The sequence below is a fragment of the Saimiri boliviensis genome, chromosome 8 (genome assembly GCF_048565385.1).
Source record: "Saimiri boliviensis isolate mSaiBol1 chromosome 8, mSaiBol1.pri, whole genome shotgun sequence".
In the NCBI taxonomy this organism is placed as follows: Eukaryota; Metazoa; Chordata; class Mammalia; order Primates; family Cebidae; genus Saimiri; species Saimiri boliviensis.
Window position 1 is genome coordinate 74395685 of NC_133456.1, and position 23527 is coordinate 74419211.

Genomic DNA, 23527 nt, shown 5'->3' on the forward strand with positions numbered 1-23527 from the left:
AGAGTTCTAGATGAACTCCAGCACGTTACTTAGGCTCTATGTCTCAGCTTCTTTATTTGTGGAAGAATAGTAACAGTACTGACCTCATAGGACTGTTCAGAAGTTTTATGAGAAAAATAAACGAGGCAGGTATTGTTCTAAATGCTTTGCAAGAGTTCAGTAAATGACGATTTACTGTCGAGGTGATTACTGTTAATATTACCTGTGTTTTCTAAAACAGTTGTTCCAAGAATTGCAGTGTCTTCTCCATTCAGCCAACATTTCAATCAACACTTATGCTGGCTTACATGGGGCTAAACTCTGGAGACAGAGACTCAGAAGCCGCAATCTGGACCCTCCAAACAGCATCCAATCCAACGGAAAACGATCACTTAAACAACATATCACAGAGCGGTAAGAGCTAGAACAGAGCTGTACATAGGATCCTGACAAGCCAAAGCAGCAGCCTGAATTCCAAGGAAGGAGAATGGTCAAGGAGAAAGGTGGACTGGAGTGCACCAACAGAATAGAAGAGGTAACACCATTCTGGGCAAGGTTGGGGAATGGCAAAACATAGGACTAATAAGCTTAGCAAAAGCAAATGTATGAAACATCTAAGAAATCTGAACTTTAGCTTGAAGAGAAATGGAGATCACTGACGGCGAGGCAAAATGGGCTGGGTTAGGGAAGCAAAAGGAGAAGGCGACTGAGTGAAGATGATTGCAATAATAAAAACCCCAGTTCAAGCACTAATGAAATGCAAAGGTATATAATCGAAGACCTGGAAATTCTACTTCTCAATCCCTACCCTAGAGAAATACTTGTATAGAAGCGTAAGTAGTAGGATATTACAAAAATGTTTATTGCAGCATGTTTGGAATTGGAAACAGCCTAACAATAGGCAGAAAGCAAGGCAGCTCATGCCTGTAATCCCAGCCCTTTGGGTAGCCGAGGTGGGATCATTGCTTGAGCCCAGGAGTTTGAGACCAATCTGGACAACATAGTGAGGTCTTGTCTTTACAAAATTTTTTTTTAATTAGCTGGGTGTGGTAGTGCACACCTGTAGTCCCAGCTACCTGGGCAGCTGAGATGGGAAAATCATTTGAGCCCAGGAATCCAAGGCTGTAGTATGATCATGCCACTGCACTCCAGCCTGGATGACAGAAGTGAGACTCTGCCTCTAAAAATAATAAGCAAACATAAACTAAAAACCCCATGGCGGACAAGGATACGTTAAAAATCCCAAAGAGCCTTACAGACAGTATGGAGTAGAGAGAACAGACCCACAACATGTTTATAATTTAAAGTGACAGGTCTTCGTTGTGGAGTAGATGTGAAGGATCAGAATATGGAAAAAGTAAAAAGTGAGGACCAGGTTACTGACTGGAGAAATGAGGTGATGGTGTGCAACTGGAATCCAGGCAGGCAGGATCTGGGGGAAAGGATGCTGAGCCTAGTTTTGAATGTGCTGAGCTGAGGGACTTTAGGGACAATGGGATAGAGCTAGCCAGCAGGAAGAAAGTCAGAAAGTCAGAAATGCATCTGTGAATCCAGGGGGAAGATGGAGATAAGAGATGAGTCCAGGATACAGCCAGAGCCACAGCAGGGGTGTCATGCGGGTTGTAGATAATGAAGATGGACCAGCCAGGGAGATAAGAGTACAAGGGAGAAAAAAAGAGCAGACGCCACAGCAACCAACATTTTCTCACAACTACACTATTTTCATCTGCACTGGTCTTGTCAACAACAACTTTCTCAAACGTTCCAATGTTCTTTATTTATATACCATCTGTTTCACAAATATTTGAGGCAGCTTATGGTAAAGATATACAATAAAACAGTATACTGTAAATGAAATGAATACATCAGGGAAAGAAAACATGAAATTAGATTAGGAGGTCAAGACAGCAACAGATTGAGAAAGTAGGGTTAGAATACAATTATTCAGGTCAAAAGGATACTACAAAGTTGCTACATTAGAGCTGTGAGTTCAGCTCTGAGCTTCCTAGTGGCCAAAGTGAAAAGAGAGATGGTTACCTCCAAAAGAAGAAACTACAGGAAGTCCTCACTTAATGTTGTCAATAGCTTCTTGGAAACGGCAACTGTAAGCAAAAGGATGTGTAACAAAACTAATTTACCACAGGCTAGTTAATATGAAGAAGAGTTAAATTCTTAATGTATATTTCTGGTCACAAAACCATCAGCCTGGGCAACATGGCAAAATTTTGTCTCTTTATAAAAAATTAGCTAAAACTAAAAACAAAACAAAAAAATTAGCCAGGCATGGTGGCTCATGCCTGTAGTCCCAGCTATTCAGGAGGCTGAGGCAAGATGGCGGCTTGGGCCCAGGAGGTCAAGGCTGCAGTGAGCCAAGATCACGCCACTGCCCTCCAGCCTGGGTGACAGACAGTATGGAGTAGAGAGAACAGACCCACAAGAACAGCAACAACAAAATCACTGAACTTCCAAATAAATACCCAAAACCATTTTAATTTTAAACATTTCAATAAATGAGCTACACATACATCTAAGAAAGATTCATAAAAATAAGAATTATTTACCCAATTTTCAGTTAATCAGTGAGTGATGTCAGTCATAACCGTGGTGGGTTAAATCAAGGAATAAATGCTAGCAAAGCTAAAATTGTAATGAGCATCTCCTATCACCGCACGGTTCAAAAACAATCACAAGAACCGGGTGCAGTAGCTCACGCCTGTAATCCCAGCACTTTGGGAGGCCAAGGCAGGTGGATCATCTTAGGTCAGGAGTTTGAGACCAACCTGGCCAATATGGTGAAATCCTGTTTCTAATAAAAATACGAAAAAAGTTAGCTGGCCATGGAGGTGAACATATGTAATCCCAGCTACTTGGGAAGATAAGGCAGGGGAATCATCTGAACCAGGGAGTCGGAAGTTGCAGTGAGCTGAGATCACAACAGAGTGAGACTCCATCCAAAAAAAAAAAAACCAAAAAAATCACAAATGTGGAGGCTCGCTGAGCATTCTCATGCTGCATCGTTTACTGTCATGCATTTGTATGATTACCATCTACTTTTATTTTACAATAATTTATATTCATTCATTCATTCATTCATTTTCCAACCTGCTTATTCCTATACAAGGTTGAGAGTGGCTGGAGCCTATCCTGGCAGCTCAGAGCACAAGGCCAGAAGCAACCCTGGGCAGGACTCCATTCCATCTCATGGCACTCACACACACTCCCACACTCACTCAGATTGGGACGACTTAGACAAGCCAATCAATCTAATGTGCGCATCTTTAGAATATGGGAGGAAACTGGAGTACCCAGAGAAAAGCCACGCAAACAGGGTGAACGTGCACATTCTACACAGCGGCGAGCCACGAATCAACTTTTTTCTTCACAAAATTATAATGAAGCAACGTGAAATGGAATGACATTATTCGGGACCTGCTGTATATTCTTTCTCAGGATTAACTGATTTGCCCAAGATCACCTAGTTAAAAAAGGTAAATAATGCCTTCCACTCTACCAAGTTGCTTCAACATGCAAGTACTCTAAAGCTAGTCAGAGTCTCATCATCAGGATGGGATGGTAGGAAGGGAATAGACTAGGAATCCAGACACCTGGTTTTATAGGACTAGCTCTTCTGCTAACCAGGAACCCAAGGCAGGTCATGTACATTTTACTTGGGAGGCTGAGGCAGGAGAATCGCTTGAACCCGGGAGGCAGAGTCTTGTTTTCTCAACTATAAGATAACCGCTTTCACTGAACCAGAGTCAACCGATACAAGCTATTTGTGCTATAATTTTCCAATCCAGCACACTTTGACTGACATTGCTAGTTAATCACAGAAATCTTTTCTGTTGAACCCAGATGAGACCTCAAAACCTTACACAACAGTGTTCAGACAATCACCAATAAAACAACATGGGCACTCTGGCCTTAGAGGTTGTCTAAAGTGCCTCCAGGGCTAACACACTATCATGCAGTGATCACGGTAGATGCCATGCTTTATAGTATCCTCTCTTGAATAACAAAGACAGGGTATTTGACTAGCTGCTAAGGTAGGCAGGTATGGAACAAAGCTCCTTTTTTTGCAGTTATTTTTAAACTTCTAGAAATACTCTGATATGCTAAAATTAAAACTCATGAGTCAAAATACACTACTGAGTAAAATAAAACACTTCCAAATCATCTACCACAGGAAGTCTAGGAACGGCACGGCAGCATGTACCAAGCTGAAAATCTTTAGGAATCACGCAAACTTCAAAGGGATCTTTTTTTCTATTTGCAAAGTGTATTGTGAACATTTCCACAAAATTATCTGCACAAAAGCAGAGACATACAACAGATCTGCACGCTCTATCGCCCAGTGTCAATCACCATCAACATTTTGCCATACGTGTTCACGGTATCTAACTTTAAAGGCCAAGACGACTGGGGGCTATGGTCCAAATTCTTCTGGCAAAATATAGCTTCCTAGGAAACATGCTTGTGTCCCTGAGTTAATGCATGTGCACACACACATAAGTAACTTCCAGGCAATATTTAAAAAAATGAACCGGAGCAAGATGTCTTCCAGATTCTCACTACTCCAAGTGTGATCCCTGATCATCACCTAGGAGCTTGTTAGAACTACAACCCCCAGGCCCCATTCCAAACTTACCGAGTCACAATTTACATTTTAGCAAAATCCCCAGGTAAGGAGTCTACATGCTGAGGTTTCAGAAGCTCTGGTCTACTCTAGACCACCATAACTGTCCTCTGAAAGCTTCCCCTAATTGCGGTTCTGAAAAGCTGGGAAGAAACCAAAGTGTGAAATACAGTGTTCATTTTACTTAAGAGAGTTATTCGCCATTAACCTATAAAATGTAAAGGTATGTAATTTAAGACCTAGGAATTCCACTTTTCAATCCGTATCCTAGAGAAATACTTGTATATAAGCATAAATAATTGAATATTACAAAGATGTTTACTGCAGGATGTTTGGAATTGGAAACAGCTTAAGAACAGGCAAATGGCAAAACAAACCAATACAGAATAGTAAACAGAGGCTAAAATGAATGAGCCAGATCACGGAAAGTTCTTCTAGACATGAGTGAAAAAAGCCAGTTGTAGAATGTTCCACTTAGTATGATAGTTGTTTAAAGCAAAAGAAAAGAAACACAAATGCCTCATTATATATTCTCTCTGGATACATACACGCATGTGTAAAGGAAGAGAAGGTCTGGAAAGACAGATAACGAAAGGAAACAGTGGTTACAACTGGGAAGGGAGGAAGGAGACCAGGATTAGGGGTGGGATGTTAAAAGAGGGTTGTAATGTTCTGTTTGCTTATTTACTGAAAGGAGAAGACATCACTTATCATCTGTGGGACAAATATTTTACAAGTAGCTATATAGTTCCTTAAGCCAAAGGAGTTTATGGAGAGAAGATATGGTCAGGATAAGGCTGCAGAAAGATGGGAAGAAAATTTAAAGATCTTTGGCAAACTGTAGCTATTTGCAAATTAGGTACGTTGGCACAGATCATTTTTTCTCCAACACACCACACATTCAGCTGGTACTCGGTATATTCCGCACTATTTTAAAATGTCTTTAAAAGTGGTAGGATGTTTGTTTTGCTGTGTATACACAGAAAAGTAGATTTTCTCATCTGTCTATGAGCTACTTGAAAGCATGTCATATATGTGATTCCGTCTACTGCTGTATATTCCCACGTATATAAATTCTACCTAAACGAATTACTCACCAGACTATGTATAATAATATATTTTTAAGATCCTTAAGAAATGCACAGAGCACCTACTGTCCCCATTTTATAGCCGAAGAAGCCAGCTTGGAAAGCTTGCATGATGTGTCCAAGGACCTTCTCACCAGTAAGTGGCAAAGCCAGACCTTGGCTCACATCTGGTGATTCCGGGTCCTCTAGTATTTCAATTACACCACATTTGCCACACTGCCATATTTAAATGTAATACCTATCAACATTTTAAGGCAGTTTTTAGGCAGCTTCAGGTTAGAAATTCTCAGGAGAAACATTAGAATTCAAATATTATGTATACTTTGGGGATCTAAAATCTGATTATTTGAGTTTTTTAACTGTTCCAATGCCTTGCCTTAACAACCCAAGAAATAGACTGGAAAAAAAAATACTAACACCCTATTCTCAACATAAAGTATATTAAGGATGAATTCCACCAGCTATTCTGCATTCTTAAAAATGTCTGTTTTGGCCGGATGCGGTGGCTCACGCCTGTAATCCCAGCACTCTGGGAGGCCGAGGTGGGCAGATCACGAGATCAAGAGATTGAGACCATCCTGGCCAACATGGCGAAACCCCATCTCTACTAAAAATACTAAAACTAGCTGGGTGTGGTGGCACACGCCTGTAGTTCCAGCTACTCAGGAGGCTTAGGCAGGAGAATTGCTTGAACCCAGGAGGTGGATGTTGCAGTGAGCCCAGATCGCGCCACTGCACTCCAGCCTGGCACCTGGCGACAACAGAGAGACTCTGTCTCAAAAAATTTTTTAAAAAAGGTCTGTTTTTATTGGTGCAAAATTCAACAAATACAAAAGCAGACAAATACTATGTACCCATCTCCCAGCTTCAACAGTGATAACACATTAGAAATATTCTAGTGACATGTAAACAGTGTCTGAGGAGCTGGGACAAAAGGGAGAATCTAGTTGTCTGTCCTGAATAATAAGCTGAAAAATCCCATTTCTAAAGGTAAGTGACACCTGGAAGCTTTTCATGTGGAATATTCTCAACCTGACTTACAGGCTTTGTGAAGTTAAACTTGTTTTAAAGGTCTGGCGTTAACAGGGTTAAAAGGTTACCAGTGGATCCTGGATATTACAATAATACAATACCGACTTCTTGAAGGAATCCATAAGCATAAACAAGTGGATATTACAAAGATGTTTATTGCAGTATGTTTCGAATTTTAAGCATTGTGACTACAGAGAAGCATCTCTGGACACATATACATGCCTCTATTTATAGCAGCAAGCACCAAGTCTTATGGGAAAAGTTCCTCAATCATTTAACAAATCCAACTATTTTAAGCACATCACAACTTTCTAAGAATTTTGTTTGTTGGCTTTAACATTGTTCCCAAAAGTTGGGTCACAAGTTGTGTGTGTGTGTGTGTGTGTGTATGTGTGTGCATGTGATGTGTGTGTATATGCATGAGTGTGTTTGCTTTTGGGAAATGTGCAAAATGGGGTTAGTGGGTTTGAAGCATCAAAGGCTCTTTGAATAGTTCTAACCAGGGCTGCATTTGTGGGATAAGGTCCTGGGAGTTCATAGTATGATTAAGAAGTGAATTGGCTACTTGAAATTTTTTTTTAGAATTGGGTAGTATATACATACATACATATACACACACACACACACACACACACACACACACATATATAGTATAAAAAATGTGAATCAAGCACAGCTCATTTCAAATAGAAGGCATATTTCCCATAACCATTTAAAACACAGGTACTGGCTCTGAGATCTTGCTAAATTTAAACCCTGACTCAGTAGAGTAAGACAACTCCTTCCTTCTTTCAGGAAGAAAAGAGTGAAGAGATTGCCCCAGTAGTGAGTACTGCTAAAAACACCCTCTTGCCGGGCGTGGTGGCTCACGCCTGTAATCCCAGCACTTTGGGAGGCCGAGGCGGGTGGATCATGAGGTCGAGAGATCGAGACCATCCTGGTCAACATGGTGAAACCTCGTCTCTACTAAAAATACAAAAAATTAGCTGGGCGTGGTGGCGCGTGCCTGTAATCCCAGCTACTCAGGAGGCTGAGGCAGGAGAATTGCCTGAACCCAGGAGGCGGAGGTTGCAGTGAGCCGAGATCGCGCCATTGCACTCCAGCCTGGATAACAAGAGCAAAACTCCATCTCAAAAAAAACAAACAAACAAAAAAAAAAACACCCTCTTTGTCCCAGGAACTTAAGGTCCCAGGAAATTTTTAATGATGTAGAGAATTAATAGCCCCCAACTCCCTTTTCTTGGATGAGAAAACAACTGGTGGAAGATATTTAAAACTCACTTAAAATCACACAGCTAATTTCTAACATTGATCCATGACTCCAAAATCTACCGTTTCCTCTCCATCACACTGACATTCAACTAGACCAGAAGCATCATATGTTTGCTTCAAATAATCTTGAGACAGGTTTCACTGACTATCTCTGCTTCGAATTAACCTTTTGAGCATGGTGTTCTCTAATGTACCATGTACAAGAAACTCATTCATTTACACATAGAAAGTTATATTACCACCCACTAATTTTGAGACACTTTGAAAAGGGCTTTCCACTACACCATGGCGCTTACAAGGTGGTCACCAAAAAAGTTATTCCTAGTAATTTTATCAACTATGAGCACAGACTGTAAATTAATGGGCATACCTACACTGGCCTTGTCTGAAAATAGCTGCATGTGTCCACACAGTGGCTAGAACATGTCAAAGCATGAGACCCACAGGGTAAGAGGGTTTGCACAGAGAAGAGCCGACATGAAGGACACCAGGATCCCAGGGTGGGGACTGGGAGGTGGCAGTCACTGGCTAGTTTCTAGTGTGGTCACCAAATAACACCCACCTAAGATGTTCTCCCAAAGTCTTGTGGTGGTTACTTTTTAAACTCCATCTTAAAGGACACATATGAAGATGTTATGTAGCAGGGATTAACCACCTGTCAGCTGTGGGCCTTGGGTTAGCAAGTTACTAACACAATTAGTAGTTCTGATTAATTACATAGTTTTTAGTTCAAGTTTAATTCCTCTAAAATATGGCGAAACTAGACAATTTATGAAGGTTTATGGATAAAAGGACAGTGATGAGATTAAAGGTTATCAAATATATGAGTCACGGTTGAGACACACGAGATACTTGCAAACCCAGAGTGGTCCCTCTTGTTCCATGAACAGCAATAAAAGTTAATGCGCTCCTCACTACACAGATTTCAAAACATCTGGACTCTTACTGAAAACAGATTGATGCCTCTGCCAAGGTCACGGAAGGTCTAACTCCACAGTGGTCCTCAGGAAGGAGAATGGGTTGAGCCTCTTCAGGGTTACAGGGAGCTCTGCAGAGGTGAAGGGGGACTTACGGTGGTGGAGAGCCACGGTGATGGCTAAGATCAGCAAAAGCGAAATTCTCACCCCTGAGGGCAGGAAAAAGGGTTCCCAGGGATTCCAACCCAGCAGGTGATTACAACCTCCAGGACATAAACCAGAAAAAATCTACAAGAGGCGTTACTTTGTCACCAGCCAAAGGTCGTTGCCTCTGTACCTCACTGTCTTTATCACTTTATGTAAAAACAGACCTCCACTTCCGAGACCTGAGTGGCTGAAGTGGTCAGCACCTATTTGTGCATAACCAGTAGCTGAGCTATGCTTCTCCATCTATGATGTAAGACTTCCCAGGGATTCAGAGCGGTGGGCTGGGTATGCAGGATGAGTGTAGTCCACTTTACCCCCCGTTTATTATGAAGGATACCACATTTTTGTGTAACATCAACCCCTTGTGAGGTTTTAAAATATTTTTTGATATTTTTATATTAAAGCAAACATATAGTAGAGTACCTTACCAGAAACACGTTATTATACATACATATGAAAAACATACACAATCTTTATTTGCTAATGTTTTAAAATTTAAAAAAAATTAAATAACAGCCAAGTAAGGTGGCTCACATCAGTAATCCCAGCACTTTGGGAGGCCAAGGCAGGCAGATCACCCGAGGTCAGGGGTTCGAGACCAGCCTGGCCAACATGGAAAAACTCTATTAAAAATACAAAAAATTAGCCAGGTGTGGTGGCGCATGCCTGTAATCCCAGCTACTCGGGAGGCTGAGGCAGGAGAATCACTTCAACCCAGGAGGCAGAGGTTGTAGTGAGCCGAGATCACACCATTGCACTCCAGTCTGGCAACAGAGTGAGACTCCATCTCTAAATAAGTAAGTAAATAAATAAAGCAGGAGACAAGCCTTGCATTTACAGAGGTCGAAATCTCCTCCATCCCCTGGCACGTCCTGCTCTGAAGAGAATTTCAGTAGAGATATTTGAGGAACATTGACCTGCTGGATCTCTATGAAGTCTCCTCAGCACTCTGACTGGAATGGATCAACCCCCCGGTCAAACGCCACCGCCAGCACAGCAGGAGGCATGAATCCTTGCCGCTGCTCTTTAGGGACCCTCCACACACTGCCCTCTGAGCAGCCACAGGGCTGGGTACTACTGCATCAGCACTGCTCATGCTGTGAACACCTTCCCCATGTAGTGAATGCTGTCCCAGCGATCCCCTGCTACTCATCATCATCACACCCCACAAAAGCGGGGAAAAGGCCAACTGGTAGCAGAAACCAAGTCAAGCCGTCTGTACAGGAATGGGTCTGTGAGAAAGGGCAAGCTGGGCCAAAGAAAACTTGTAAGGAGAAAAGACTCCAGGGTACAGTGGGCATTTGCAGAAATATCACCAGTACTGCCAGTCCCAGAGGTGCATTCACTAACCACCTACTGTGTGCGAGGCACTGGGGAGACAGAGATGCCTAAGACAGTCTGTGGCTGTGAGGCAAGTCAGGATGACCTAAATTCCAGACATTTCGGTGGTCTGCTATCAAAATTTATGTATTCTAAATCAGACTTAATTTTTCAGGTAAGATCATGATATACCTGTGTTTTCTTTTCAACTAAGAGTTGACAGCCAAACGTTCTTTGTGGAGAGTTGACACGGTTTCCTGCTCCAACAGTGCTTGGAGGGAACCCGGCACTTGTCCCCCACCACGGCCGGCCACCCATAGCCAGTCCTCCGTCAGCTCGCCACCTCACCCTCAGACCGCCTCAAGGCCCCCGCCACTGCTCCAGCACCGCACACAGCTACCACCACGGCGCGCGGCTGCCACCACAGCCGCCGCCTCTCCTTAGCCGCGGCCATGATGACCACGTCCCCCTCGTAGGTGCGCCAGAACTACCACCAGGACTCAGAGGCCACCATCAACTGCCAGATCAACCTGGAGCTCTACGCCTATGTCTACCTGTCCATGTCTCACTACTTGGACCGCAATGATGCGGCGTTGAAGAACTTTGCCAAATACTTTCTTCACCAATTTCATGAGGACAGGGAACCTGCTCAGAAACCGATGAAGCCGCAGAACCAACGAGGTGGCCGTGTCTTCCTTCAGGATATCAAGAAACCGACCATGATGACTGGGGAGAGCGGGCTGAATGTGATGGAGTGTGCATTACATTTGGGAAAAAATGCGAACCAGTCACTACTGGAACTGCACAAACTGGCCCCTGACAAAAATGACCCCCATTTGTGCGACTTTATTGAGACACATTATCTGAATGAGCAGGTGAAATCCATCCAAGAATTGGCTGACCACGTGGTCAACCTGCACAAGATGGGAGCACCCCAATCTGGCTTGGCAGAATATCTCTTTGACAAGCACACCCTGGGAGACAGTGATAATGAAAGCTAGGCCTTAGGCCGATTTCCCCATAGCCACGGGGTGACTTCCCTGGTCACCAAAGCAGTGCATGCATGTTGGGGTTTCCTTCGCCTAAGTTGTACCAACACATCCATTTAAGTTCTGTGTACCATTTCTTCAAATAAAGAAATATGGTACCCCTCACCTGCCAAAAAAAAAAACTGACATGAGCAGGGCACGGTGGCTCACGCCTACAATCCCAGCACTTTGGAAGGCCAAGGTGGGCAGATCATTTGAGATCAAGCGTTCAAAACCAGCCTGTCCAACATGGCGAGACCCAGTCTCTACTAAAAATACAAAAATTAGCCAGGCGTAGTGATGCATACCTGTAATCCCAGCTATTGAGGCAGAAGAACTGCTTGAACCTGAGAGGCAGAGGCTGTAGTGAGCCAAGATCACACCACTGTGCTCCAGCCTGGCAACAGAGTGAGACTCCTTCTTAAAAACAAAAATTAATAAAAAAGTTGACATGACTGCGAGGAGCTTACATGGAGCTTTCGGGTTAGGGATCTTTATACCCCAGCACTTAGACACTCATTTTACTGTGTCAATAACAAGTGATTAAAAGAAAAAAAAAAGAAAAAGAATTCTAGTCTAATAGGCAAGAAGCATCTGTCTGATATATCAGGGAGACTAAGCATTTCATAAATTTCCAAAGGATCTAAAAGATGTTTTTAAGAAATAAAATGTCCAGAGTATGGTGGCTCGTGTCTATAATCCCAGCAACTTGGGCGATCAAGGTAGGAGGATCATTTGAGGCCTGGAGTTTGAGACAAGCCTCGGCAACGTATCAAGACTCTGCCTCTAAAAATAAAAATAAAAATAATTAGCTGGGCCTGGTGGCATATAGTCCTAGCTACTCAGGAGGATCACCTGAACCCAAGAGTTTGAGACCACAATGAGCCACAATGGGGCCATGGCACTCCAGCCTAGGTAACAAAGTGAGACCCTGACTCTTTATAAATAAATAAATTCCAGGGTATAGAATTCACTGTGTAAGCCATTTCTAGACTGAATTGGTCATTAAAGTAGACCTAAGGTTTCCTTCATTCAACTACAAAGTAACAAATTTAATAGACTGAAGAATATGTTCTCAATTCTCTGCTAAATGCAGGTGTATTCAGAGGTTAAGATAAATGTCATGCGTTCCAGAATTCAGTTTTAAGCAGTGTTTTTCAAACTTATTTTTCATTATTGCTCCCCTAATGAGCCTAATTAAACTCTCTTTTTTTCGAACAGCTCCATTACCACTCACTACCACCCACCAAGAAATTTTAATACCAGATATACTATGGATCTGCTGATGCACCGTGTCCTTTCAAAGGCTGCAAAAGTCATTACAACAGCTAAGATTTCACTCCCCCCAAGAACCCAAGAACCCCTGGAGGCAACACGGCCCCACTGAGAGATCCTGGTCTAGATAAGATGTTCACAGAACCCTCTTAAGATATGTGGAAAGCTTTGGCCAGGCTCGGTGGCTCAAGCCTGTAATCCCAGCACTTTGGGAGGCCGAAGTGGGTGGATCACGAGGTCAAGAGATCGAGACCATCCTAGTCAACATGGTGAAACCCCGACTCTACTAAAAATACAAAAAAATTAGCTGGGCATGGTGGCATGTGCCTGTAATCCCAGCTACTCAGGAGGCTGAGGCAGAAGAATTGCCTAAACCCACGAGGTGGAGGTTGCGGTGAGCCGAGATCGTGCCATTGCACTCCAGCCTGGGTAACAAGAGCAAAACTCCGTCTCAAAAAAAAAAAAAGATATGTGGAAAGCTACATATAAAATTTTTTAATCAAAATTTTTTCTTGTATGTTTAAAAGAGATCTACCAGAATAAGTTATCAAAATCTTAAAGGACTCCCTGATCAAAAAAGATCAGATCTACAGCAAGGGTGAGAAAACCTGTTCCATAAAGGACCAGATAATAAATATATTTTAGGCTTTGTGGGCCACATACTGCCTCTGAGGCAATTCTTTATTTTTTGTTTTGTTTTTAAAACCCTTTAGAAATGAAAAAGCCTTTCTTAGTTCAAGGACCTTACCAAAACAGATTACTGATCAAATCTGCCTTGTGGGCTGGAGCTTGCTGACTCCTGATCAAGAGGAACAATAGCTAACATTTTTTGACATCTTAACATTTATTTTTTAAAAAGAACTGTAGAATGGTGGTTGCTGGGGGCTGGAAGGTGGGCAATGGGGAGTTACTGTCTAGTGGGTACAGAGTTTGTTTCACAAGACAAAGAGCATTTGAAGACAGATGGTGGCGATGGCTGCACAGCAACATGAATGTCGTTAATACTCCTGAGTTGCACAATTAAAAATGGGTAGGCTGGGCACAGTGACTCATGCCTATAATCCCAGCACTTTGGGAGGCCGAGGCAGGCAGATCACAAGGTCAGTAGTTTGAGACCAGCCTAACCAACATGGTGAAACCCCACCTCTAATAAAAATACAAAAATTAGCCAGGTGCGGTGGCGCGTGCCTGTAATCCCAGCTACTCAGAAGGCTGAGACAGGAAAATCACTTACACCTGGGAGGCGGAGGTTGCCGTGAGCCGAGATTGCGCCACTACAGGCCAGTCTGGGCAACACAGAGAGATTGTCTCCAAAAAAAAAAAAAAAAAAGTTAGGGTGGTAAAGGTGATGTTTATTTTACCACAATAAAAATGTATCATTTAAAATTTTTTTTAAAAAGTCATTTTAAAAATATTTAACTTTTGTTCAATACCTACCAAAAAAAAAATAGATATTTTCATGAGAAAGCTGAAGAATTTGAGGCTAAAAGAGCTCTGGCAGGCTGGCCGTGGTGGCTCATGCCTGCAATCCCAGCACTTTGAGAGGACAAGGCGGATGGACCACTTGAGGTCAGGAGCTCGAGACCAGCCTGGCCAACATGGTGAAAACCCACCTCTACTAAAAATACAAAATTAGCTGGGTGTGGTAGTAGTGCCTGTAATCCCAGCTACTTAGGAGGCTGAGGCAGGAGAATTGCTTGAATCCAGGAGGCAGAGGCTGCAGTGAACTAGGATGGCACCACTGCACTCCAGCCTGGGTGACAGAGCGAGGCTGTCTCAAAAAAGAAAAATAACAACAACAACAACAGCTTGCACAAGTTATAAAGCTGCGAGGAGCCGGGCGCGGTGGTTCAAGCCTGTAATCCCAGCACTTTGGGAGGCTGAGGCAGGTGGATCACGAGGTCAAGAAATCAAGACCAAGCTGGTCAACATGGTGAAACCCCGTCTCTACTAAAAATACAAAAAATTAGGTTGGCATGGTGGCGCGTGCCTGTAATCTACTCAGGAGGCTGAGGCAGGAGAATTGCCTGAACCCAGGAGGCGGAGGTTGCGGTGAGCCGAGATCGCGCCATTGCACTCCAGCCTGGGTAACAAGAGCGAAACTCCGTCTCAGAAAAAAAAAGCTGTGAGGGGAGTGCTGAGATTGGAAGCTATAAACACTGAGCTCTTAGCCAGGATGGATGCTCTTCTCAGCATTTTCAGCCCCAAGAACTCCTTTCACTTATTTTTCCCAACAGATCAACATCATTTACTAATAATTTGTCTTGTTTTTTTAAATTACTTAAGATAAATATTGACAATCAGAGCTTCAGATCCATTCATGAGTTAGCCCATTCTTAAAAGATAAGCTCTATACCAATACAACTTCAGGCAAAACTCAAAAAGAAACTTGACTTTCTAGTTAGCATGTAAGATTTTCTTCACGTAAATCTAAGTTCCCTGAAATCAGGGACTTTCATTCTCTGTTTCAGTGAAGTATCCTCTGTTCCTAGAACAGGGCCCGGTATTTAGAAATGTGAAAAAGTGTTTACTCTCCTTTACTTCTGGATCCTTAGATTTGGAGACCCCAGATTATATCTGAAACTATTGAAGGTAGATGGATCCTAGGATCCCTGTCATCAAGGTTTTATGTTTCAGCTGGGTACAGTGGACCATACCTGTAATCCCAACACTTTGGGGGGCCAAGGTGGGCTGATCGCTTGATCCCAGGAGTTCAAGACCAACCTGAGCAATATAGGGAAACTTCATCTCTATAAATAATAAAAAGTTAGCTGGGCATAGTGACACACACCTACAGGCCCAGCTACTCAGGAGGCTGACGTGGGAGGACCATTTGAGCCTAGGAGTTCAAGGTTGCACAGAACTATGATTGTGCCACTGCACACTTAGGCTGGGCAACAGAGCAAGACCCATCTCTAAAAATAATAATAATAAAGCTGCATGTTTCAATGACTTGATATGGTAATTCCACTGGTTCAGTCAGACAACCATAGTTTTTCAGAACACACTATAGCATAAGGTGCTAGTCTGGGTTCCTATGGAAAAACAGAGTAAAATAGAAATATAACCTCAAGTCTACTGGTTGTAAAGTCCAAAACTGACAAATAACCTTTTTTTAATTTTCTTTTTTTTGAGACAGTCTTACTTTGCCCAGGCTGGAGTGCAGTGGCACAATCTCAGCTCACTGCAGCCTCCACATCCTGGGTTCAAGCAATTATCCTGCCTCCGCCTCTCAAGTAGCTGGGATTGCAAGCAACACCACCATTAATTAACCACCGCCTGGTTAATTTTTATTATTTTATATTTTCAGTAGAGATGGGGTTTCGCCATGTTGCCAAGGCTGGTCTCGCACTCTTGACCTCAGTTCATCTGCCCACCTTGGCTTCTCAAGTGCTGGGATTATAGGCATGAGCCACTGTGCCCCCGCCTCATTTTATTTTTTTGAGACAGGGTCTCACTACATTGCCCAGGCTGGAGTAAAGGCTTCTCACAGGCCACTGTGAATATTCAGTTCTCCCACCTCAGCCTCCTGAGTAGCCGGGATTACAGGCACCAGCATCAACAAAGACTGTGCAAGATTTCAAATGAATTAGGGGAAGAATCTTAACTACTTATTTGAACTAAGTCCCATATAGACTAAAAATGCATGAAACCTGCTGTATCCATCTGTTTACAGCAGTTCCCTCAGGGTATATCAATCTGTGTGACCTCCCTGGGCATGTGATACAAGTTGAGCCTATCAAGTACCCCTTAGAACTGTCACGAACACATGACCTAGGCTAGGCCAGGGAGCATTCTTCCCAGGGATCTGTCAAACTCAAGCTGGGGAAAAGAATCCTGTTTTCTCTCGGATTACAGCTGTAAAGATGTCTATAGACTGGCCATGACCACAGTCATGTCTCCTTCCATGTGGAGGAAGCCTCTCTGTAGTAAGACAAAAATTAAGCCAACACTTAAGAGAGAAAAGGTGGGGAGACAGAGCAGGGAGCCACACAGGGCACACAGTTGTGTTTCAAGTCCTTGGTTATGAATGTCCTTAAAACCCACCTCATTCCATCTCTTCCTTCAGTTTGGTTAAGTAAGCAAAAAAATGCCCTTTTGCTTCGGCTACACCGTGTGAGTTTCTGTTACGGGCAACCAGGAATCTTTTTTTTTTTTTTTTTTTTTTGAGACAGAGCCTCAGTCTGTCGCCCAGGCTGGAATGCCGTAGAGCAATTTCACTGCAAGTTCCACCTTCCAGGTTCAAGTGATTCTCCTGGTCAGCCTCCCCAGTAGCTGGGACTACAAGCACCTGCCACCATGTGAGGCTCATTTCTGTATTTTTAGTAGAGACAGGGTTTCACCATGTTAGCTAGGCTGGTCTCGAACTCCTGAACTCAGTCAGGTGATCTGCCTGCCTCAGCTTCCCAAAGTGCTGAGATTACAGGCGTGAGCCACCACGCCCAGCTGCAACCAGGAATCTTAATGCTTGGGCTGAGGAGGCTGACTGACCTAGCGGATAATGTGCGTCATCCCAGAAGTAGGCTAAAGGTAACCAGCTCCTCAGCTCGCCCTGGCCTGCTTCCTCCTCCTTCCTCCATTTCTAGTTTTCATCTGAGAAACTAGGTTAAACCTCTTTGCTACCAGGTGTGCTCAAATCCCTTAAACAGGCAGATTGTCATAATGTATTGTTTAATCATTTTTGCTTTTAAACAGAAGTAAGTCTCCCAAAGTCCCCCAAATGCAGTAATTTTTATCTTAAAAGTGACTTTACACTGTATAGATCAAATACTGAAAAACAAGTGGGAAGAAGTGACTGGACTTCAGGATATACATAACAAAGAGCTTTAGGGGAACCGCTAAGAAGGTAATCTCTTCAAACAGCCCACGTAAATTATACTCATCTATGGAAAGAAATTTTGCACCACAAAGAGAATAACAAGAAAAATTTCACTTTCCTCCAACCCCAGCCACCTATCACCCGTTGTTTTGCCGATTTCTGTATTACCATTTTCTTACCTTTCTTTCCTAAAATTGTTTTTTCCATGTGAAACCAGAGGAAGCTGTTCATGTTAAATCTGCTCAATTCTACCTAAGATTGGGGAGCTACGAAGAGAAACAGTGTGCATCTGAATTAGTCACCAGCCACAAGGAAACTTAATGTTGGCCTTAATAGAAAACTCAGACAATAATTTAGTAGCGGAGTATTGAAAAAGAGCATTACCTTTCAAAAATATCTCAAGTTACTATAAGACTTTATTTGAAAGGAAGAGAAATAAGAATTACTGCCTAGTCAAAGACTAGGTAATGGTAAACTGCCCATATCATGTTCTGCATTAGTTTATTGTTAAGGACAATTCAAAACAATTTTAAAATTACTTTTCATCACTAGCATTTAAGGAAAGAAAAGATATTCTGCCACCAGAAATGGCTTATTCGAGGTCAGCTTATACATTTGTAAAATGGCAGGAGTTTCCAGATGACACTCGACCCCCGACCCGGCTAGTCTAATGACAGTCCATATTCTCCCACCAGGCTGTCTACAGGGCCGGCGCTGGAACTGTATTGCTCCACTGCTGTGTTTTTAGTGTCTAACAGTGCCTGGCATATCATAGGTGATTCACAAATCTTTGATGAATAAGTACACAAAAAGATCAATAAATAAATCCAACTGCATGTCCTACTTCCAGCTTTGATGACGAGTTCAACATGAAATCCTGAGTTTCACCTATGTTCTAGCTGTAATCACAGCTACTTGGGAGGCTGAGGCACAAGGATTGCTTAAGCCCGGGAGCTGGCACCCAGTCTGTGAAATACAGCACAAGACTCCATCTCAAAAAAGAAATTTCTTTGAGAATGAAAACTGAGAAAGTGTAAGTTTTTCTTCCTTCAGCTCAACCAAATTCAACAAGAACCTCTGGGCATGTTCTCTGTGCCAGGCACTGGGCTAATAGCTGCTGACACCCAGATAAAAATAAGAGAGCCCCTTCCCCCGGTGTGCGTCACAGTGAGCTGACATCACCTGAAGGCCATCTTTCACAGGGCCTATCTGCTCATCAAGGGGGTTCATCTTCAGTAGGAAGAACAGAGAGAAGACAATGGAATACTTCGATTTTGAAATACACTTAAATCTCCTAACTAGCCACTGACCGCTTATAGTATCATGTAATTTATTATTCATGTAACAGTGTTTCTACCCAAAACCACATTCTCACAAAAGTGCTATGGTTCCAGGGACGAGCACCCACATTCCTAATTCTTCACTTCTTCTATTACAGCTCTGCTAAGGCAGAGGTGGAGGGAAGGAGAACAAAGAAGGGGCAACTGTGACAGTGGGGACCATCCTAGGATGGTAAAATACAGAAAGGAAAGATGGGAGGTGCAATTTTCCTATATATGGCATGGATCATTAACGTATTTGAAGACAAGAGGGGCTGTGCCTTTATTTCTGAACCTCACTAAATTCAGAAGCATTGTCTCATACTGAAGTCCATCTTACTAAAGATGTTACTATTACTGCCATCTGCCTGAATACATGATCATAGACAAATCAAACTATAGCAAATCCTGTTTAAAAGTAGATGATCATGGCTAGGGGTGGTGACACACACCTGTAATCCCAGCATTTTGGGAGGCTGAGGCGGGTGTTATCATGAGGTCCGGAGATTGAGACTATCCTGGCCAACATCGTGAAACCCCGTCTCTACTACAATACAAAAAATTAGTTGAGTGTGGTGGCGTGCACCTGTAGTCCCAGCTATTGAGGAGGCTGAAGTAGGGGAATCACTTGAACCTGGGAGGCAGAGAGTGCAGTGAGCTAAGATCACACCACTGCACTCCAGCCTGGCAACAGAGCAATAATTCATCTCAAAAAAAAAAAATTATTACTTAATGGGTTCAGATGACATCAAATTATGACCCCTCTAAAAAAGCACCTGTAAAGAATAAAAGTCCAACTAGTTTCGAAATTGAGTACCTGCTTTTCTCCTCAACACAAACAGTTTAAAAACAGGGCCAAGCGTCGTGTCTCACACCTGTAATTCCAGCACTTTGGGAGGCTGAGACAGGTGGATCACCTGAGGTCAAGTTTGAGACTAGTCTGGCCAACATGGCAAAACCCCTTCTCGACTAAATATATAAAAATGAGCACACCTGTAGTCCCAGCTACTCAGGAGGCTGAGGCAGGAGCATCGCTTGAACCCGAGAGGCGGAGGTTACAGTGAGCCGAGATTGCGTCACTGGACTCTAGCCTGGGGGATACAGTGAGACTGTCTCAAAAAAAAAAAATATATATATTAGCCCAGTGTGGTGGCAGGTACCTGTAGTCCCAGCTACTCAGGAGGCAGAGGCACGATAATCGCTTGAACCCAGGAGGCAGAGGTTGCAGCAAGCTGAGATCATGCCACTGCACTCCAGCCTGGGTGACAGATTGACTCTGTCTCCAAAAAAAAAAAAAAAAAAAGGTAAAAAACAGATTGCACACATACTTATTTAGCATAAAGGTTACCAAGAATATAAACAATGATTCTCTAAAAACTGCAAGCTTTTTCATCTACACATGCATTCATCCATGGAGCACCAATTATGTGTCAGATACCACAACAGCCTTAGCAAAAAATTTGATGGGGAAGGGGGTACAGAAAGGGGACCCACCCTCAATCAGTAATTTCAAGGAGTATTCTTTCTATTAATACTTCCTCTTCTGACTTGTTAAAGTCTAACTGAATGACTAGTGGAATAGGAAAGGAAAATAAACCCCAAGACCTATTCCATACAAAATTAGAGTACAAGTTAAGATTAAGAGCCACTATATGCCAGTGCAGTCAAAATGAGAATAGCTGGTCACACCATCAGCATTCCCCAAAGGTACCAAAGAGAGAGACCTGCAAAGAAGTGGCAGCACTGGACTCCCAAGACAGCTCCCACAGCACACAAGACCTCTCGTGAGCAGCCTGCAGCTCTTCCTCTTCCATCTCAGCCAGAATATTCTACTGCGTTAGCACACAAGGGCACACAAGGGGTGCTCAACACTCTGGTTATGGTGATCACAAACATGGCTCAACATCTTCAAACGATTTCGATCTCAGCACATTACGGGGGTAGTTACAAATGTGGCTGGCTATGGATTCTATTATAGTCTTCTTGAATTATCAAACCGCACAATTATATGGCTTTCTATATTAAGGAGTGTTTGTACTCCTGCGCATTCTGCAGGGGGAAAAAGGTGTGGTGTGGCAGAAAAGAATACAAGTTAGGTTTTTGTTGTTGTTGCTGTTTTTTTTAAGACGGAGTTTCACTTTATCGCCCAGGCTGGAGTGCAGTGGTGCAATCTTAGCTCACCTCAACCTCCGCTTCCCAGATTCAAGCGATGCTCCTGCTTCAGCCTCCCAAGTAGCTGGGATTACAGGCACATGCCACCACGTCCAGCTAATTTTTTTGTATTTTTAGTAGAGATGGGGTTTCACCATGTTGGCCAGCCTGGTCTTGAACTGCTGACCTCAGGTGATCCGCCCGCTTCGGCCTCCCAAAGTGCTGGGATTACAGGCATGTTAAATTCAGATCTAAGGTTTGTCACCTGTCTCACTGGTGGCCTTGGGAGAGTGACAATCTGTCTGAACATCAGTCTCTTCTCCTGAGGAATAAGGCTACCACCAGAAGGGTGATGGGAAATCAGTGATAGTCCATACAAAGCACCTCACCCAGTAAAATGGTCTCTACTTTTTGTGCTAAGCTGTCTATACCTCCTCTCACGCAACATATCCACATGCTGACCACAGTGGCACTGTGGGTTCAACCTGACAGTCTGTGTGTGCGTAATGAAAGCTAAGCTCTGCTAACATGAGCCTACATAAAACCTTAGGGGACATATTAACTTGGTACCAAATTGCATGCTCCAAACCAAAAAGAAACAACTTTGATATAATTGACACAGTGGCCTAGGTAAGAGACTCTTTTCTATGGGTTGCTGAAAATAAGTAAAACACGAGAGGAACAGTCCCATGCTGAGACAGTAAGAAACATTTTTGTTCTTGAGATGGCGTCTCGCACTGTCCCCTCGGCTGGAGTGCAGCAGTGCGATCTTGGCTCCCTCTGCCTCCCGGGTTCAAGCAATTCTCCTGCCTCAGCCTCGGTAGCTGGGATTACAGGCACCCTCCACCACGCCCAGCTAATTTTTTGTATTTTTAGTAGAGACGGGGTCTCCCCATGTTGGCCAGGCTGGTTTCAAACTCCTGACCTCATGATTCACCCGCCTCGGCCTCCCAAAGTGCTGGGATTATAGGTGTGAGCCACTGCACCTGGTCCAGAGCAGATTTTTGAGGCTCGGGATGCCCTCATAAGTGTGTCTGTCTTCTTATCCTCACACAGGCAGTTGTTCCTAAATAAGTATTTATTTGCTAAGGACTTAATCATAGACTCACAGAATTCTAGGACAGGAAGGTTGAGTACAACCAGCTTACCTCTTCATATCACTCATGAGAAAACTAAGAGTCCGATGAGGGATCACAGAGCTGGTTAATGACAGAGCCAGATTAGAGAGGGCTCAGGCCAGTATTCCTCAACCCAGACCTCACCATCTCATTCAAGTATCCATGCACATCCAGAGTTCCCTTCCCAACAGTGCTTCTCTTTAAGCCTTTCACACCACTGGCTATATCTGGAGGTCACATCTTTTATTTTCCATCTTTTTTTCATTGTGATAAACACACACATAAAATTTACTATTTTAACAATTTTTAGGTAAACAGCTCAGTGAAGTATATTCACACCATCACCATTATCCATCTCAGAACTTCTTTCATCTTCCCAAACTAAAACTCTGTACCCATAACTTCCCCTCCTCTAGCCCCTGGAAACTATCATTTTACTTTCTGTTTCTATGAATTAGACAACTCTAGCTACCGTCTATCAGTGGAATCATATAGTGCTTATCCTCTTGCGACTTATTTCATTAGCAAAATGTCTTCATGGCTCCTCCATGTGGCAGCATGTGTCAAAATTCCCTTGCCCCTTAAGGCTGAATAATATTCCACTGTATATATGTACCACATTTGTTTCTCTAGTCACCTGGCCACGGACACTTGGGCTGCTTCTACATGTTGACCACTGCAAACAATACTGCTTTAACAAGGCTATACAAATACCAGTTCTAGTCCCTGCTTTCAATTCTTTCAGGCACACACCTCGCAGTGCCATTGCCAGATCACACGATGTATCACTGCTATTTTCAAATGTGTCTTGAAAGAGACAAAGAGGAAACTAAACCCAATTCTGGGTTGCTGAATTCTTTAAGAAAATGAAGCTGGGAGCAGTGGCTCACGTCTGTGATCCCAGCACTTTGGAAGGCCGAGGCAGGTGAATCACCTGAGGTCAGGAATTCCAGACCAGCCTGACAAATATGGTGAGACCCCCTCTCTACTAAAAACGTAAAAATTAGCTGGGTGTGGTGGCAGGTGCCTGTAATCCCAGTTACTCAGGAGACTGAGACAGGAGAATTGCTTGAACCCGAGAGGTAGAGGTTGAAGTGAGACGAGATTGTGCCACTACACTCCAGCCTGGGCAACAGAAAGAGCCTCTGTCTCAAAAAAAAAAAAATAAATAAAAGAAAGAAAGAAAGAAAGAGAGAGGCAGCGATCGAGGAGCCAGGCACTTCGGAGCGGACCTCGAGGCTTTGTGGCACCGAGTCGGACCCAGTTGACCAGGCACCATCCACGCCCCGCAGCCACGACAGTCTCCTGCACCACCCAGAGCATCCCCCGAGGCGGCCACTCCTCGGGGCCAGGAGCAGGGAGAGAC

At 43.4% G+C, this 23527-nt stretch overlaps 1 protein-coding gene and 1 pseudogene across 5 annotated transcripts in view; one reads left to right on the forward strand and one right to left on the reverse strand.

Annotated features, from left to right (window-relative positions):
• Positions 1 to 23527, reverse strand: part of IGF2BP2 (insulin like growth factor 2 mRNA binding protein 2) — a 179366-nt gene that overhangs the window by 124301 nt on the left and 31538 nt on the right. The gene's annotated exons all lie outside the window — the stretch shown is intronic.
• LOC101043747 (ferritin heavy chain pseudogene) lies at positions 10901 to 11496 on the forward strand (annotated as a pseudogene).